The sequence below is a fragment of the Ursus americanus genome, chromosome 2 (assembly GCF_024610735.1).
Source record: "Ursus americanus isolate L20-20 chromosome 2, mUrsAme1.1.p, whole genome shotgun sequence".
Classification (NCBI taxonomy): Eukaryota; Metazoa; Chordata; class Mammalia; order Carnivora; family Ursidae; genus Ursus; species Ursus americanus.
Window position 1 is genome coordinate 106211393 of NC_142128.1, and position 19222 is coordinate 106230614.

Sequence of the window (19222 nt, forward strand, 5' to 3'; positions counted from 1 at the left end):
GAATATAATAAAACTTTGTTATAAATAGCCTTTGTATCCCATGGTTTGGGTTGGCTTGCTAGAGAAATCAGCCCAAGGAACATGAGGATCTATCAGAAGTGAGAAAGTATAGAATGTCTCCATTATCCTTGATAATGTTTTATACCTGCAAAGTATTTCATGCTGTTCCAAATCATTTTAAATAGATTATTTGATTTGATTTGATAGTATTTGACAACAATATCATGAAGTAGTCATGCAGACATACTCATTTCGCAATTGGAAAGTCAACTGACAAAAACATGAATGTCTAAATCACACAAAAACCTGTTCAAAGAAATAGAACCTTGGTCTCCAGTCTATAGCCTGTGTGTCTTCTCCTTTTGACACAATTATTTCAGGCTTAGATGCTGCTTTTCCTTAAATGGTTGGCGACCATGAGAGGAGCATGGGTCCACCTGCCCAGATGATCCTTTACGCTGTGTCTTTTGGACTAACGTAAATGATTTTCATAGACTTGGTGTTATATTTAGCTCTTGCATCCTGGGCATACCCTTTGTTAGAGCTATTTTCTGCATATTCCAATGTGTATCTATTACAGTCAAAGTAAAAAGAAACCTTTTCTGTGTGCTCTTCATATTGTTTCAAACAACAATCTTGCTTGGGTGGCAGGATGATAGAAGCATTTAGAACACTGTTGCGAATAATCAAGAGCCTTGTGTAAAAAAAAAAGCTTATAAAAACACACATTTTATTGTCCATTCTGTAAGCTATCATGTCAATATGAAAGAAATAAAGTGACTCCTTTATTATTTATTGTTCTAATGCTAGTGAACCATTCATTATAGGAAAACATTCTGGGTGTCTAAGACATTGTTTAACATTCTAGTGGTAACATGCAAGACATCATAGACCAGAGCCATCACATAACACCTTTAAGAACATGGATTAGTTTGATCTAGTTCAAGATAATAGTATTACCTAAGCATACACCTTTCAAATGTGCACTTTCTGTTACAAATAAGACTTAAGGAAAACATGAATAAATTCCTCATATCTTTGGGCACCTGCTCCCAAGCCATGTCTCTGCTACTGCGCCAAGCTTCCTAGTTACATACATGAGGAATACTCTGCCGCTCTAATTATTTTCATGTGAGATGAGCAGGAAATACGGTTTCCTTTGTGTATTCGTTTCAGTGTGTTATTAGCTTCTCCTCACAAGAGAGCAGTAATTCCTTTCTATACATCTTCCATTAGCATCCGCATTTTAAAAAATTATTGTATCTTGTGCACTTAATATCCTCAAGAACCTCTCACTTGGTGACCACTGACCCTCGGGAGTGCTCTACCAAGGCAGAAAGTGCGCAAGTCTGCAGATGTTTGCTCCAGGACGCCTCCCATTCAAAGTAATTAAAGCCCAGTCACATCCAGCGCATTGAGACCAGCGGTCTCCTTTAACCTGGTATCTAACCATACTGCTTTATCCATTTATGTATCTATGTATGTATATGTATGTATATATGTTTTGTATTTGCATTTAAATAGTATACTTCATAATGGAACAAGAGACTGCTCTTACCATTTGACTAACGTCACTGTGCAGTTTCTCTACACAATTAAAACTCAAAACCCGCACTATACTGAAAAGTCTTCATAAAGTCCATAAATACAAGTTTTCATTACTGTAACAGGAGTCAGTACTCCCAGTATGTCTGCTATGGTTTCAGCCACCCAGAGGCCATTTTCCTGTTAACAGAAGCCTTTTCTTCTTGGGCTTCTGGCTGCTTTCATATTCCCTCTCTGTGGCTATATTGCCAGTAACAGTGAAAAATAATTATAATGCATTGACATTAATTAATCGGTTCCCTCCAGGTACCATGCTGGATGTTTTCCTCTTGTTTGGTTCTTATAAACAGGAAGGAGACAAGAGAGCTCACCTGTACTGAACACCAGCAATGTGCCAACACCGTGTTGAGAACTTGATATATGTTATTTAGTCTTAAAGAAAAAAGAGAAAGAAACTTCATGAAGTACGTGGTGCATCAGAAAACTAAGTCTCCGACCATGAAGCTACTAAACGATAGAACCACTCTTCAAATCCAGATACACTTGATTTCAAAACATTAACCCTTTCAGATCCAGAGAAGGAGTATCAGTTTCATTTTCCAACTGAGGTCCCTAAGGCTTAGGGCAGAGCTGAGATGTGGAGCCTGGATTCACACCTGGTGTGGGTCAGAAATGATGCCAGCGTTTGTGAGAGATTCTGCAGGTGCTGTCTCTCTGGGCCAGTTCCCTCTTTTGGTTTGTACTGGCCAGTACATGCGTCTACAATGCCGGTTCCAGGGTTTTATAATCTTTCCCATTCTTACCTGATTGGCAGATTTTTTTATATACTGCTTACTAGAGTTCCCAACAATTAAGGAAAGTATAAAGACAGCTGGGAATATATTAGAATTGCTGTCTTTTTGCTTGTAAAAGTTGAACAAGCAAAATGATGCCAGAGTTCAATGTACTTTTGAATAGTTGTTTAAATTCACTTAGGCACATTTCATATCTCAGCAGAGATTGGTATTTCTATCCTATGCACTAGAAAAAACAAAACAAAAATAAAAACCAAATGGAAAAGCTCAGTTGCCCATTGGCATTGTCTAATTCTTCTAGCAGCTTGTTGACATCTCTGTTCTCTTCTTTTTAGGTCTTCACTGTCTATTTTATTAACCTCTGTGTACACATGTTCCTTTTATAGCCAACTTGAATTTGTTTTTTGTTTTGAGGAAGAAATATAGCATACACATTTTTTAAAAAAGAAGTAGGAGGTTTGGGTGGAAGGAAAGGAAGAAAGGAAGTAAAGAAGGAAAGCATAAAGAAGGAAAGAAAAGTAGAAAGGATTTTAAAGCTAATAAGGCCTGGAGGATAGGACAGCACTGAAAATAGGCCAGTTCGCCGGGATCGGCCCGCCACTCAGGGAAGGACAGGGAGATGTAGGTGATTATATCCGTTATCCAGAGGGAGACACAGACCGTTGGGTAAGAGCTGTTTGAAAAGTCAGGCCCTTTTATCTTTTATTAAGATAACAGCACTTTTTATTTCCCAGCTGAAGAATGAGTTAGGATTTTCCCCTCTCTATTTGAGCTGAGAACAAGGCTATTTGTCCTATTCATAAAGTTTTTCTGATTGTTATATCTAAGAATGGCAAGAAGTGTTCACAACAGCAGCATAGAGCACATGACAGCAGTGCTCACAGAAGCTTTGTGACCGGAATGTGATCCCACCATGGCATGAATGCGCCTGTCTCTCCACCGCCATCTGGTTGCAAACCATACACAAAGATTACTGCTCTCACAGTAAAAAAAAAAGAAAAAAGAAAGAAAGAAAAAAAAAATGGGTCTAAGAAACTCAATATAACATAATATGATTTTTATATTTTGAAAATTCCCCTGTAAGCAAGGAAGACTTTCTGTCTCATAAAACTGAAATGCCTTCTGTGTTTTGCGGTTATGTTATAATTGAAGTGATTGGTATTTCTGAACTATCCAGAATTGCTCCTTTCCGCTGCGCTCGCGAATACCTGGGCTTTGAGGCACACTAGCAAGCATCATCTACACCACGTAGAATTCTGATTAATTCCATTTCATGGAAGGCACACACTCGGACTGTGATTTTGTCATTTTCTAGCGATAATTGCTCTTTTAATTTAAGCCGGTTTTTTGGAAGGGGATCTACCAGACGTCGCTCGCACTTTGATCCTATGGAATAGCCACAAAAAGAGGGGGCGACAGATTTTGAGACTGTCGGGGTGACTTGGCTATTTCAGCACAGCTGACATTTGATTTTTTCCTCTGCTGGGGTTCATGCATGAAAACATCTGTGGTCTGGGTCGTTGTGGGCCTCTTTGTAAGCAGTGATGGACACACACTTGTTCATCACCCTTCTGAGAGCTTCACCGCGGAAGCCTTTAGCCTTGGGTTTGCCCAGCGCTGCCGTGCTTGGCCCTGGTTATTTCCTCGAGGGCCCCTAATCACTGCTCGGCATGTTGTTCACAGACTTTTTGTGGGGGCGGACGTCAGATGTGACACGTAGTTCCTTAGGATGCACCCATTTTTCTTTTTTTTTTCTTTTTTTCTTTTTAATGTTTTTTTATTATATTATGTTAGTCACCATACAGTACATCCCTGGTCTCCGATGTAAGGTTCGATGATTCATTAGTTGAGTATAACACCCAGTGCACCATGCAATACGTGCCCTCCTTACTACCCATCACCGGTCTATCCCATTCCCCCACCCCCTCCCCTCTGAGGTCCTCAGTTTGTTTCTCAGAGTCCATAGTCTCTCATGCTTCATTCCCCCTTCTGATTACCCCCCCTTTCTTTATCCCTTTCTTCCCCTACTGATCATCCTAGTTCTTATGTTCCATAGATGAGAGAAATCGTATGATAATTGTCTTTCTCTGCTTGACTTATTTCACTTAGCATTATCTCCTCCAGTGCCGTCCATGTTGTAGCAAATGTTGAGAACTCGTTCTTTCTGATAGCTGAGTAATATTCCATTGTATATATGGACCACAACTTCTTAATCCAGTCATCTGTTGAGGGGCATCTCAGTTCTTTCCACGATTTAGCTATTGTGGACAATGCTGCTATGAACATTGGGGTGCATATGGCCCTTCTCTTCACTACATCTGTATCTTTGGGGTAAATACCCAGTAGTGCAATGGCTGGGTCATAGGGTAGCTCAATTTTTAACTTTTTAAGGGACCTCCACACTGTTTTCCAGAGTGGCTGTACCAACTTGCATTCTCACCAACAATGTAGGAGGGATCCCCTTTCTCCACACCCTCTCCAGCAATTGTTGTTTCTTGCCTTGTCAATTTTTGCCATTCTAACTGGCATAAGGTGGTATATTCGTGTGGTTTTGATTTGACCCATTTTTCTTAACACGTTTTTATTTATAAAAACCATTATAAACCTACTGTAGGTAATCTGGGAAATATAAGGTGGAGAATAAGAAGCATTCATAAAAAGCACTCAGATAGCCACAGTTAAATTCTAGCATATCTTCCCAGTCTTTGAAGGTGTGAGCTCTCACTGGCTTTGTTTTTGGAGCTAGTCCCACTCCATGTCTTCCCCTCCCCATATCCGGTAGTTTTCCTGGGCCGCTCCTGAGGTGTCTCATGTCCCTTCCCCCCACCTACTTGTGGGGCCCTCCTCCTTGCCAGAGCCTCACTGCCCTTCAGAGATGGTAGTGCTCCAGAACAATGACCATCTGCTCCCGTCACTTTGACCCCAGCCCAGGGCACCACTCCGACCTGGGTGCTGGGAAGCCTGTACCTCTTCACGGACTTCCACTTCCATCTCCCAAACTCACTTTTCTCAAGATGTCTTTGAGCCCCACAGTGAGTAGAAGGAAAATACATCACAGAGAGTAACTGTTACCCCTTCTCAGTCCAGATCTGTCTGTGCGTCCTTTAGAAGCTGTTTTCTTGTTGCCCTCTTCACATCTAAGGACAGTGGCCAGCATCCCTGACATTGAGAATGTTTCAGGCATATTCAGGCCCAGCGTCTGGGCTTAATTGATTCCTAGGGTACAGTTTCCTTCATCTTACTGTTGGCCGCAGTTTCTGAATTCTCATATCTGACTCCAGGACTGACCTCCTCTAAGGATATGTTTGAGGACTGACCTCTTTCAAGGGCGTGTTGACATAACACCACCCCTGCTGACAGGCCTGGACTGTGGCTCCACTGTGACATGACGGTCTGACTTCAGGACATTTCACAGGGTCTGGGGCACATAGTCACTAGAATGTGAGGTGTGTGAGTAGAAGGTTTGCATTTTGTCTTCGCCCTCTGGCACATAGTGGGCATTTAAATATTATTGAATTGAATATTTTTAACAAAGAGAATAGTAATGTAATAAATAGGCTGTTTTTATCTTTTATCTTTCATATTTCAGAATTCATGGTTCACACTCTAGTTGGAGGTTCACCTCGAAGTGGAAAACCATAGGTTCCCATGACCCTCCATGACATCCTGAGTGTTCAGTTCTCAAACAGAAAGTGAAACTTCCCAGGGTTATCAATTCATAGGTTTCAAATAATATATTTTTCTCTAAGTCAAGTCAAGGATAGATACTATCCAACCACAGCTCTAATGTTCTGAAACAGCCTAAGGAGTTTGCTTTTATTCCATGGAAAAAATGAGTTTTATGAGCAAATAGTAGCTCCTATTAGAAACAAAACATGATTTATTGGCTGAAATATTATAGCACACTGGAAAACCCTAGTAAAGGCATAGCAAGGATAATAGAGTCTCATAAAAATCATAAAAAGACAAATTTATCATTTGAACATTTATCTGTAGCCTGAAATGATATTATATTAAGTGAAATAACTGCTTTAGGTTATGCTTTGATTTTTTTTTCCTGACAATTTTTCAATAAATGTAAAGCCATTGGAAAGTATCCTGACACCCTGCAGATATCCTATCTTTTCTAACATGATTCAAGGTCGGACCACTTGCTTCCAGCTTAGAAAAGTAGCTGTTGTAGACATTTCTTTTCCTATAGTATAGGGAGAGAAAGTAGGTCAGCTTTTCTGGAATGACACTTTTATGTTGGCCAATAGCAGGAGATAAGGTGAAGGTGTTGGGTGGTTGGGCTTGCAAAGCCCTGAATTGCTCTTCTGAGACATTTCTGCTCAATCTGGTAAACGATGATCGGCCATCAGGAAGGAGAATATCCTGTCCCTGTACAAATAGGTAAATTACCATTGCGTTGTTGCCTTTATATAAACATGAACCCTAAATTTTATTAATGTTTTCCGGCTCCCATCTGGGCCCCCAAATATGATAAATAAGCCTAATTTACTAACATATGGGCAATGGTAGCCTAGTAAGCTTTTGGTCCCTGATGCAGTACCACAAACAGGAAAAAATTATTGAAAGTATGAAAGACTTTTAAATCCAGGGCCTTACCTTGCCTTTAACCACACCCCAACTGTTCCATCCAGCCTCTTACAAGAGAAATAAGAGCAGAGAGTTGGGTATGAGTGTCTGGCAGCTGGGGGCCCCTCCTCGCTGGCATTGCTGAGATGGAGGACCTCATGTAACTCCTTCTCATGCCTCTGCTCTTTGTCCACCTGCCTGCAGATTCTGTCAGATGTTCACACGCATTGCGTATTCACTCACTTGAGGACAGGTCTTCCAGGGGCTGCCACTGAAAGTTAAATAAGGCTATGAGGTTGGGAATACCTCTGTAACTAGTAACGGAGATGTTTGAGCAAACAATGGATTTTAGGCACACCATCTCACAGGAAAAGGTGCACACAAATTGACAGGGATGTAGACAGTTTAAAAATAGAGTGGGGCAGAAGTGTAGCTATGGCTTAGATTATATCATACAAATGATGCAAAAGTCTCCCATCGTTTTAAACAAGGCTTCTGTGGAATGTTATATTCTATGAGTAATGAGGAAGGTAGAAACCCAGACTTCTCCCTGTGATGTGATGCTGTCATAATACCGAAACCAGGCTTGCAGGTAGGGTCATTCATGCATTTAATAATTACGTACATGCAAAATGTGCTGGTCCTGCAGTGCTGATCAGTATACCCATACGGCCCCTCTCACAGGCAAGACAGCCATCTGAGGAATCATTATACCAACAGCAAAACAGTCAGCCACTTCAACCGCACAAATGCTTCCAATTTTCCCTCAGCTTGTCCGTCCAGTAATCCACTGACAGCGTCTAATCCCTGGTCAGTCTCACTATGTTCCTGTCTCTACCTGAAATTGTGCACACATTATAGAGAAGTTACTCAATGCTCTAGATCATTGCCCCCAAGATGTCACAGTTTCCAACTCCAGTCAGGCCTTCAGGGTCTCCTGGCAATCGTGTTTTCCTAGTCATAGCTCCTATGCAGGGGGGGAGATTATTCAATGCCCTCATTTTCCTGAAGTCTCCTGACAGACACATTCTCTGTCACCCTCAGCGTCAGACCATAACTTCTTAGAGAAAATATAAATCAAAGAGGAAATTTGTCCACGTTCTGACTCTTTGTGCCTCACAAAACCATGACAGTGTCTACGGCCATCCTTGCATCCTTTCCCATCTGGGTCAGGCTTCCTGTCCTTACTACCCTGACCTTTTGTAGCACCTCAGGGTTCCTACTCCTCTTGTCTGTGCTGAACTAACATATAGTTACCAGTTTATTCTCCACCATGTTTTTCCATCACAAAACACTCCTGTATTGATAGGTGGTCTATCCTAGCCACTGTCCTCTCTCTCAGTTTTACAAACGCAGTTGTACTTTCTGTCTCTGATCCTTATCTCTATAATTCCTCTCTCAATTCACTGATATCTTGCTTGCGTCCTCCATTTATAATCTGAAACTTTATTTAGTACAGCCAGTTAATATTCTTCATTACAAAATTCAGTGATCATTTCTCTGTCCTTAATCTGACCTCATGTGGCATTTTTCATTCGTTCATGTCTTCCTACGCCATCCTCTGGTTTGAGCTAAAATTTTCTCACAGTCCAACTTAGTATTCTTCACAGATTTCTCTACTTGCCTCTTTACTGTCAGGGTTTTTGAGACCCAAACACGGTCTTTCTCATTTATTGGCTTTCTTCAGGCCACGTACTTCTTTATTTTATTCACGACTGGTGTGAATACTCATCTAGAATTCCTTCCGAGTTCCTGGTCTATAGATCCAACTATCTTGTAGAGATTTTTCACTTGGAGCTTTAACAGGCATTTCATTTACTCAACAAATCAAAATTGACTTCATCGTTTTATCCCCAAATCTGTGTAGACTTCTTCTTTTAAATATCTTTCCCCTGCTCTTTCTGCCATCTTTTCCTGCTGCCATGATGGGCCACGTGAATGTCTTGGCAAATGCTCTCAAGGTCATTCACAATGCCGAAAAGAGAGGCAAATGCCAGGTTCTTATTAGGCCATGCTCCAAGGTCATCGTCCAGTTTCAACTGTGATGATGAAACGTGGTTACATTGGTGAATTTGAGATCGTTGATGATCATAGAGCTGGGAAAATTGTTGTGAACCCATAGGCAGGTTAAGCAAGTATGGAGTGATCAGCCCCAGATTTGATTTACAACTCAGAGATCTAGAAAAATGGCAGAACAATCTGCTTCTATCTTGCCAGTTTGGTTTCATTGGACTAACAACCTCACCTGGCATCATGGACCATGAGGAAGCAAGGACAAAAACACACAGGAGGGAAAATCCTAGGATTCTTTTCCTGAGGATACAATACATATGTGCAAATAAAATGCCTCAATGAGGGGAAAAAAAGAAGGTCTCCGCACCTTACTCCAACCACAGTCTCATCTCACTGGGAACAACCACAGTCTTCTAACTCATAGCCCTTCTTCTTTCTCCCACACCCATATATTCATGTCACCTGTCTAAAATGACCTTTCTAAAACTCCATCTGAGCATGTCTCTTTGGCGATTTCATAACCCTAATAGATTCCCCCATTGCCCATGGGATAAAGTCCAAACGTTTTAGCTTGACTGTGAAACCTGTTTGGGTGTGGCTGTTTGCCGCTGCGTCTGCAGCCCAGAACTCCCTGCCTCACAGCGCGCCTCGCAGCCAGATTGCTGGCTCTTTGTTAAATGACGCTATCCTCTGGGTCACAAGCGTTTCCACGTGCTGTTTTCTTTGCTTGCAGCCTCCTCTTTGCTTCATAGCTCCTGTCTTTATTTAGGATTTAAGTTATGTATTAACTCCTTTAGAAAACTTTCCTGGCCTCCCAAGATTGGATTGGATGTCTTTCTAATGTGTTTCTAGAAGACTGCGCTTACCTCATTGAAATTCTTATTACATGGTGTGGTTGAGTGCCCGTTTATCTGCCTATTTTGCCTATTAAATAGACTACACACTTCTTAAAGAAAGTGCTGGCACCTTTCTTTGGTACTTTTCCCATGTGTTGAATAAATGAATGAATGACCTGTACATTTGGAAATCAAAGCTTTGAAATTAGATGAACTTGCCAAAGAAGAAAGCATATAAAAAGAGTAAAGGCAAATGGGAGCCTTAGCAAAGACAGATTTTCAGGAGACTTCCTCACTGTAAAGTTTGGGAGGACAACGGCAGAGAAGAGTTCGGGAGCTGGCGGGAAAGACAGCAAAGTAGAGGGCATCAAACAGAGGGTCTCAGGAAGAGATTCATCAGTGGCTTGTTAAAGAGAGAAGACTGAGAGAGAGGGGAAGGTGCAGCACTTTTGTGGTAGGAAGTCATTGCAACCTTTCTGAGCAGAATGAGTAAAGCTTTTGGTTCAGAAGACAGAGCACAGGGAGCTAGGACTTCTTCGCGTCCTGTCATCACAAGGAACCCTTCAAATTTAAAGTTAGATAGCGTGTGCCAGTAGGTAGCGTGGCACTCGCCAAATTCCTGGTCTGTGTCTGGTATGTTTGGGCACCTCGGTTGTTGGAACAGCAGTTTTCATTCAAAGTAAGTGAAAATAAATGTGAGCATAACAGCAAAAAATGTTTGCACCCTTTAAATTGGAATGCTGATTTCTGCATAGAAGAGATGGCACTCCTGTGACTTCGCTAAAGTGCATCCGATTGACTCTTTTTTATTACATTTTTAATTTTAATTCCAGTCTAGTTAACATACAGCATTATATTAGTTCCGGGCGTACAATATAGTGATTCAGCAGTTCTGTACATTCCTCAGTGCTCATCACGGCAAGTGCGCTCTTTAATTCGCATCACCTGTTTCCCCATCCCCCGTCCAGCTCCCCTCTGGTGACCAATGGTGTGTTCTCTAGAGTTCAGGGTCTGTTGCTTGGTTTCTCTCTCTCTCTTTCACTCTCTCTCTTTCCTTCACTCATTTGTTTTGTTTCTTAAATTCCACATACGAGTGACATCATGTGATCATTGTCTTTCTCCGACTGACTTATTTCACTTAGCAGAATGCCCTCTAGTTCCATCCACGTTATTGCAAATGGCAAGATTTCATTCTTTTTTTTTTTTAGATTTCATTCTTTTTCATGACTTAATTACACACACACACACACACACACACACACACACACACACCCCACACCTTCTTTATCCTTCATCTATTGATGGACACTTGGGCTGCTTCCGTATCTTGGCCGTGGTAAATAATGCTGCTGTGAACAGTGGTTCATGTATCCCTTTGAATTAGTGTTTTCATATTTCACGGTTGGGTACCCAATAGTGTGATCGTTGGGTTGTAGGGTTTACATTTAGCTTTTTGAGGAACCTCTGTATTGTTTGCCACAGTGGCTGCATTCCCACCAACAGTGCACGAGGGTTCCTTTTTTCCACATCCTCCCAACACTTGTTTTGTGTTTTTGATTTTAGCCATCTGACTGATGTGAGGTGATAGCTTATTAATAACAGTAAATTTCTACTGAAAGCTGAAACGAGCTCCTGACTTGGAATAGATTCTTTTGCTCTAAGGCGACAGAATGATGGTGGTGTTCATCCATACGTCTGACCTGGGCCAAACGCTGATGTTGCTGTTGTATTATCTCAAAGAAAGGAGGAGGTGGTAGAGAAGATTAAAAAGGGAAACAAATATTACTGTGAAGCCTTTATTTCTCCGATACAGTATGTTTCCCTGCCAATGCATACTTGTTAATTTTAAAAACAGTGATATTTTAATATCATTGATACTATTTTTAACCAACTTTGTTCTCTTCTTATTAAAGTTGGCTGTATTTACATGCCTTATTTTACTAACTATTTTTACTACTTCCACGATTTTAATCAATAAAAACTAAATTCAAGTAATAAGTTCTATTATTAATTATTTAATGCAAATTTCTGGAAAAAATAAACATTTCTGGAAGCAACCATTTGTTATTCGTAGCTTTTGTCTCTTTTCTCCCAATTTCAAAATTTATCTTAATAATCAAATTCGAATTCCGAACATGCTAAAGAATTAATATGATTAAAATGGATTCTACCATTCAACATATCTTTATTCATAACCTCACTTCATAGACCATTCCAGTCAGACATTTTTGTAATTAGACTGAAGTCTTTACTAACATTTTTTCATGTGAATAAAATATATTTGCATTATTTAGCATAGTTAAGTCTCAAGCTGTGTTGCTTTTCTAAAGTTTTCACATTCAGAATTTGTTTCAGTTCCTTTCTTCTAAAACTGCGTTTTCAGTTCACTGTTAGGGAATGCAGAATCGCTTCCTGTGGGCAAAATTAAGGGACTGGCCATTTATGTCATTGCTGGAGGGATGGGTAAGGCCGCAAGTTCCAGGAGTCTCACCTCAAATGCCATTAGTCTCCTGAGCTTTTTACTTGATTTTTAAAAGTTAGGGTCAAAGATTTCTGGAAGGAAAATAAATTGAGTTTAGCCATTTTCTATTCCAAATGTATGTAGCCATGTACTCTAATGTAAAATATGGACTGGTGGGTTGAAATAACTTTTGTGCTCACACTAGGTATTAATTAAAAACAGAGAAGATGATATTTGAAGTTTTTCTATCCTCTGTTGTTTTCAAAACTTAATAAATTCTCAAGGTTTCTTAAGCACTGTGATTTTTATTTTTTGATTTTTATTTTTTTAAAGATTTTATTTATTTATTTGACAGAGAGAGAGACAGCCAGCGAGAGAGGGAACACAAGCAGGGGGAGTGGGAGAGGAAGAAGCAGGCTCATAGCAGAGGAGCCTGATGTGGGGCTCGATCCCACAACGCTGGGATAACGCCCTGAGCCGAAGGCAGATGCTTAACTGCTGTGCCACCCGGGCGCCCCAGCACTGTGATTTTTAGATACAAAATAACAAGTTGAAAACCCTTTCATACAGATTACATACTTTCTTCTTATTTATTCTTAGAGCAACTATTAGATGTGTGGCTTCAATCAAGACATTGATTTTTAATTTAGTCTTTTAAAAGCAATATATCAGCCCCTGAAATGCAAGCTTTAATCATATTTATTATCAGAGCAAAGTGGGCATTTGTTATAAATATCAAAGAAATACTCAAAAATAAATAGTTTTTAAAGTTAAACTCACTTTCCCTTACTTTATTTTCAATACAAATGATGTATTCCACAGGTAGCAGGTGTAAAGTGCATGACCAGGGAAACAAAAAGTTTAAGCAGAGTGCCTATCCTTCAGGATCCTTATGAAATAATAGGAAAGACGAAGACCAGAGCACAATTAGTTACAATAAAAGATATCAGGCATTGGGAGCTCAGTGGAGGGAAGGCCCACTCGTGGGGGAATTAGAAAGGCCTTCGTAAGGGAAGCCTCTATTTGAGTGGACTTTGGGAATTGCATCTAATTTTAGCTGGTAAAGGTAAGCAAGGAGGCTTTTCTCGATGTAATAAATTCTAGAGTAAAGGCGCAGAGGCGAGAACCAGCCTGCTCCAGGTCATCTAGTTTAACTGCGAGAATGAGTGAACGTAGTGTAAAGGCAGGGCTGGGGCAGGAGGAGCTAAGGAGCAAGTTTCCTGTAGAGGAGGGATGAAACTTGTCCCAAGGACATCATTAAGGAATGTGCTGGGTGATGGGGAGACCTTGGAACCTTTGAATAGATTTCAGTTGCAAAGTAACAAAACAATAGCCACATTTGTTTGTTTCTCCTATGTTACAAATACTATGTTAAATAACTTTAGCGGCATTATCTTTGATCCTTAGAACAAATACAGGGTTAAGAGTTTGTTCTTTAGAAGATCAAAGGCCAATACTGTGGAACATAGATTAGAAGACAGCCAGCCCGGAAGCCCTTCGGGGAGGTGTCCAATTGTCTTTCATCTCTTTTTCTATTGCCTTTATTCAGGGAGCTTGAAAACAATTTAAACTCTCCCACATTATTGAATGAAATTCCATTGATTGCTGTCTGCCCTTTCTTCCAGTCCCGGTTCCCTTGTGATTAATGCCTTCCACTGGTATGACACATTTGTCACAACTAATGAACCAATATTGATACATGATCAACTAAAGTCTATATTTTATTCGGATTTTCTTTCCTTTTTAACTAATGTCCTTCTTCTGGCCCAGGATCCCATCCAGGTTATCACATTACCTTTAGTTGTCATGTCTTGGTAACCATCTCTAGATCATGAGAATCTCTCAGACTCTCCTGTTTCTTATGACCTTGACAGTTTTGAGTAATGGTCAGGCGTTTTATAAACTGTCCCTGAATTGGAGTTTGTTTGATGTTTTGTTTTTTCTTTTCTTTTGTTTTGTTCTGCATGATTAGACCGGGATTTTAGGTTTGGGGGAGGAAAACCACAGAGATAAAATGTCATTTTCATCACATCAGACAACGATTGCTCCATTTACCATCCCTATTGTTTTGCCTTTTCCAGAATGTCATATGAACGGAGTCGTAGAGTCTGTAACCTTTTTACACTGGATCCTTTCAGTTAGTAATATGCACTTAAGGGTACACATACTAGTGGGTGGATGCCAAAGGGACACGGGAGCCAAATGAAAGAGTTCCCAATGGCCAGAGACAGAACAGGTTTTGCAACAAAATAAATTAAGTAGCATTGGATTATATCTTAAAGTATAAAAACTACATCCATAGGTTCATGCTGATATAAATGAATGATTGGATACATAAATAAGGGGTGTATAAACAAAGCTTCCCCTGCCAAGAAATGCCAAATAATTTATGTATATATTTTATCCTGAATGAGGTGAAGCATGACTCCTTACTCTTTTAAGTTTGGGCTACATTCAGTAACTTCTTTCCAAAGAACAGTATGAGGTGGGGGAGGTCACTTTACGGTGAGCTGTACGTCATCAGTGATAACGTCTGTGTCTAGGTTCATTGGGTTTCTTTTTACACAACAATTGGTTATGTAAGAGAAAAAATAATGCTGGGAAAAAAGTATCCTTTTTTCCTATTAAATACCCTTTGCACCTTTGTCTAAGATCAATTGCCTGGGTCTATTTCTGGGCTCTGTATTCTGTTCTGGTCATCTGTTTGTCTGTTCTTTCACCAATACTGTACTATCTTTATTACTATAGCTTTAAAGTAAATCTTGAAGTCATATACTGTGAATCTTCCAACTTCGTTTTTATTCTTTAGTGCCATGTTGGTTATTATGGGTCTTTTGCCTTTCCATATGAACTCTGGAATCCTTCTTTTTATTATTCAAATTCAGTTAGCCAACATATCATACATTCTATCGGTATCTACAAAACAGCTTGCTGGGATTTTGCTTGGGATTGCCATGAATCTGTGCATCAAATTGAAACAAATGGTACCTTAAAAATAGTGAGTGTTCCAGTCCATGAACATGAAATATGTCTCCATTTAAAAATTTTATTTGATTTCTTTTGTCAGTGTTTTCTTATTTTTTTCCCACACAGATCCTGTATCTATTTTGTTAGGTTTATCACTAAGGGAAAGAAAAGTTGAATCGATGCTCTAAGTAAGGACGTCTGGGCTGTGTCTCAGAGCCTGTCTCTGCAGATTTTTAGGTGGAGGTTTGTCCTACAACCTTCGTTGTCAAAATTGCTCCAGGAAAAGTTGATTTTTAGCTTGTTCAGCTTTCCTTGTTGTGAGGATGGAAGTGATCTCTTCTAAGCTCTTTATCATCTCATTTGAAACCAGAAGTCATTGTTTGCTGTTTTAAGCATAATTATTCTACTGCATTGTGAGTTTTGAAGATAGAAACAGAGAGAATGTTATATTCTCTTTTATATCCGTGGAATGAAACCAAGCAGAACGTGAATAATTATCTGTTAGATGGATAGTAAAATGGATGGATGGATGGGTGGATGAAAGGATGGATGGATGAAGAAATGAAGACTCATGGAATAAATTGCCAAAGCCTGGTATGAATCAGTAGTAGAGAAAAATTTAAAGGAAATACGCAGGGACTATAATTTAAGTAATTATGTAAGATAAGTGTAGGGAACAAATCAAAAATGAAGAATTAGAAAGGAAAGCATTTTCAGGAAAATTGGAGAGAAATTGAAGGACAGCATTCTTCCCACAAATCTAATACTCTTCCATGCCTAGTCTAACCCAGCCTTTCTCAAAGCCTGCACTGGTAACTCTGCATGTATTTTTCTTTCACTCATGCTAGGTATAATAAAACTGTTAATTTTAGCTAAAATTCAATATGTAGTACAACTCAAATTAATTCAAACTAAAGCAAGACACCATTTGTTCCAGCAAATGAAGAATGAGGAAATAAATCCTAATGCCAAGAGGTTCACAAGTTTACAGGGAAACCAATACATTTATAACCTCCTGGTGAGAATTTAAATTATATACATTTTTAGAAATTAAGTTTGTAGTGTATAGTAATGCTTTAAAAATATCTGTAACTTTTGACTCCATTATATTATTTCTAAGAATTTGTTCTATGAAATAATATAGGATTCATGTGTCCATTTTTGCTGATACATTTTTTAGTTGCTTGTAGTATTGCAGAAAATTAAGGCACTGATAAGATAGAAAATCAAAGAAGTAAATAAACAAATGAAAAACAACTAAAAAAAAAGTTCCAACTCACACGGAGCTTACGTTTTCGTTGGAAAAGATTAATAATAAATAGATAAATGTTTCATATGGTAAGTGGTGATGAGTGCTATGAAGAGAAGACAAAGTAGTAAAAGGATATGTAGGGAGTGAATCCTAATTTTTACTAGCTGATGGAAGGAAGTGGGATGTTTAGCTCTCTGGAGGAAGAATGCTGGCATTCCAGGCAGAGAAAACAGGAAATGCAAAGCCTAGAGGCAGGCACATGCCTGGTATGTTGGAGGTACAGCAAGGAGGTCTGTATGCTAGAGCAGGATATGTGAAGGGGTGGGTAATAGGGGAGGAGGACAGAGAAGTAACTGGTGGCCAGATCATGTAGGATTTTCCAAGGCCAAGTCAAGGAATTTGAGCTCTATTCTAAGAAATATGAAAACTTATTGTAAGATTTTACTACGAATGACATGATCTGATTTACATTTTTAATTGAAGAATAATGGACATACAATATTGTATTAATTTCAGGGGTATAACACAGTGATTCAGTATTTATATACATTAGGAAATGCTCACCACAGTAAGTCAAGTGACCATCTGTCACCAAAGGTGTTACAATTGACTATATTCTCTATGGTGAATATAGTTAGAGTGTATATATATAGATACAGTATATAATATATACAGATACAGTGAATCTGTATCCCTGTATTGTATTCATTTTATAACTGGAAGATTGAACTTCCTAATCCCCTTCACCAATTCCGTCCATCCTCCAACCCCCTCTTCTCTGGTAACCATCACTTTGTTCTCTGTATCTATGAGTCTGTTTCTATTTTGGCTTGTTTGTCCATTTGTTTTGTTTTTTAGGCTCCACACATAAGTGGAATCATTTGGTATTTGTCTTTGTCTGGCTGACTTAATTTCACTTCATGTAATATCCTCTAGGTCCACCCGTGTTATCACACATGGCAAGATCGCTTACTTTTTTGTTCCATTGTGTGTGTGTGAGAGAGAGGGAGAGAAATCACATTTTCTTTCCTGATTTCTTTGATGGACACTTGGATTGTTTCCATATCGTGGCTGTTGTAAATAATGCTGCTATGAACATAGGGGTGCATATGTCTATTTGAAAGTGGTTTTCTGGTGGTGGTGGTGGTGGTGGTGGTTTCTTCAGATAAATACCTGGAAGTAGAATTGCTGGATTTACATTTTAAAATAATCAATGTGGCAAAGAGCAGGGCATGAATGGAAACTAGTCTGAACGTTATCTCAGTGACTGATGGTGGTGGAGGGGCTGTCGATTCTGGGTTTGTAAGGAACAGTGATCAGAATGTGCTCCTGGACTGGATGTGATAAGTGAGGGAAAGACAGACATCAAAAACAATTCGAGTGTTCTGGCTTGAGAATTTGAGTGAAAATCACGGACATCTGATACGGGAAAGACTGCAAGAAGAGCAGGTCTGAGATGAAATTCAACCGTTCGGTTTTGTCATGACAAATGCAGGATGTATTCGAGTGGAGATGTCACACAGACTCTTGGAAACACAATGTAGGAATTCAGGGGAGAAGTGGAGCTAGAGATATGTGCAATGACTGTGTTCTAAGAATGTTTATCACTTTGGTGTTTATGACAGTGAAAATTTTAAAAATTCAAATATTCAAAACTAGACGATGTCTAACATGCAGTGAAGCCAGACAAAGTGCTCAAAGTCTGTGCTCTGACTGTTGCCCCATAAACTGCTGTGCCCTCTCCGGCAGGTGCAAGTACGGAAGTGTTGTCCACAAAGATTACAAACCCACTGAGGTTCAGGCATTCCTTATTATTCATGACTACACAGCATCTAGAATTTCTTGATTTGAATTCTGGCAGTAGAGCTGTCTACACACTTTATTAGCAGAAACTCATGAAGCCATATATTTTTAGATTTGATTTTAATCCTTTAAAAACATCTGGTGTTTAAGTTCTGACTTACTGTACGAAAATAGAGACTTTTTTGCCAAGGGTGTTAACCCTTTAATTACCTCATCTGTATTCATGCCTTATTCTCGCCGCTCTGCAATAGTTAGGATTTTTTGTGGCATTTAAAATTAAAATCAGATTCTTGATGGACAGTTGTGCTGTTTTGAGACAGGAAAAAGAACAATTATTTTAATGAATGCATCTCATTTAATTAATTTACCCCCTTTGGTTTCCCAACTTTGATCCTTGCAAAGGGCCATCTCTATTGATTAGCTCTGGGCATGTACCTTAGAATTCAGGTATTCCCAAAGGTGCTTATTTCCAGGTATTGGTTTCCAGTACACACATAAACCAACACGTAGACACAAACATAAGAAAATGAAACTGATAAGTACATGTATTTATGTAAAGTGGCATTTTTATTTTAAAAAGGGACACCAGGTGGGGCGCCTGGGTGGCTCAGTTGGTTGAGCGTTGGACTCTTGATCTGCACTCAGATCTTGATCTCGGGGTTGTGAGTTCAGCCCCTCCCCCATGCCTAGCATTTATTTTAATACATTTAATACCATTTATTTTAATACAAAATAAAATAAAATAAAAATAAAAAGGACGCCAAGTGATAACCGTGATCTAAGTTTTCAGACATCAGTTCTGATGTCCCAAACTTCTCCCCCAGTGGAAGCATTCATTTCTACAAAATACATATTAAAGGAAATTACATCTGGTTTTGTTTAGAAATTTTATAATAACTATTACTATTTGTATGATCAAGGCTATAGCTTTGAAATTAGTCTTCTACTTAATCATGGTTTAAATACATTAATG

General features: G+C 39.3%; 1 protein-coding gene and 1 pseudogene across 2 annotated transcripts in view; both read left to right on the forward strand.

Moving 5' to 3' along the window:
• Positions 1-19222, forward strand: part of RGS7 (regulator of G protein signaling 7) — a 550126-nt gene that overhangs the window by 419833 nt on the left and 111071 nt on the right. The window lies entirely within an intron of this gene.
• On the forward strand, positions 5929-9259 carry LOC123791189 (small ribosomal subunit protein uS8 pseudogene; annotated as a pseudogene).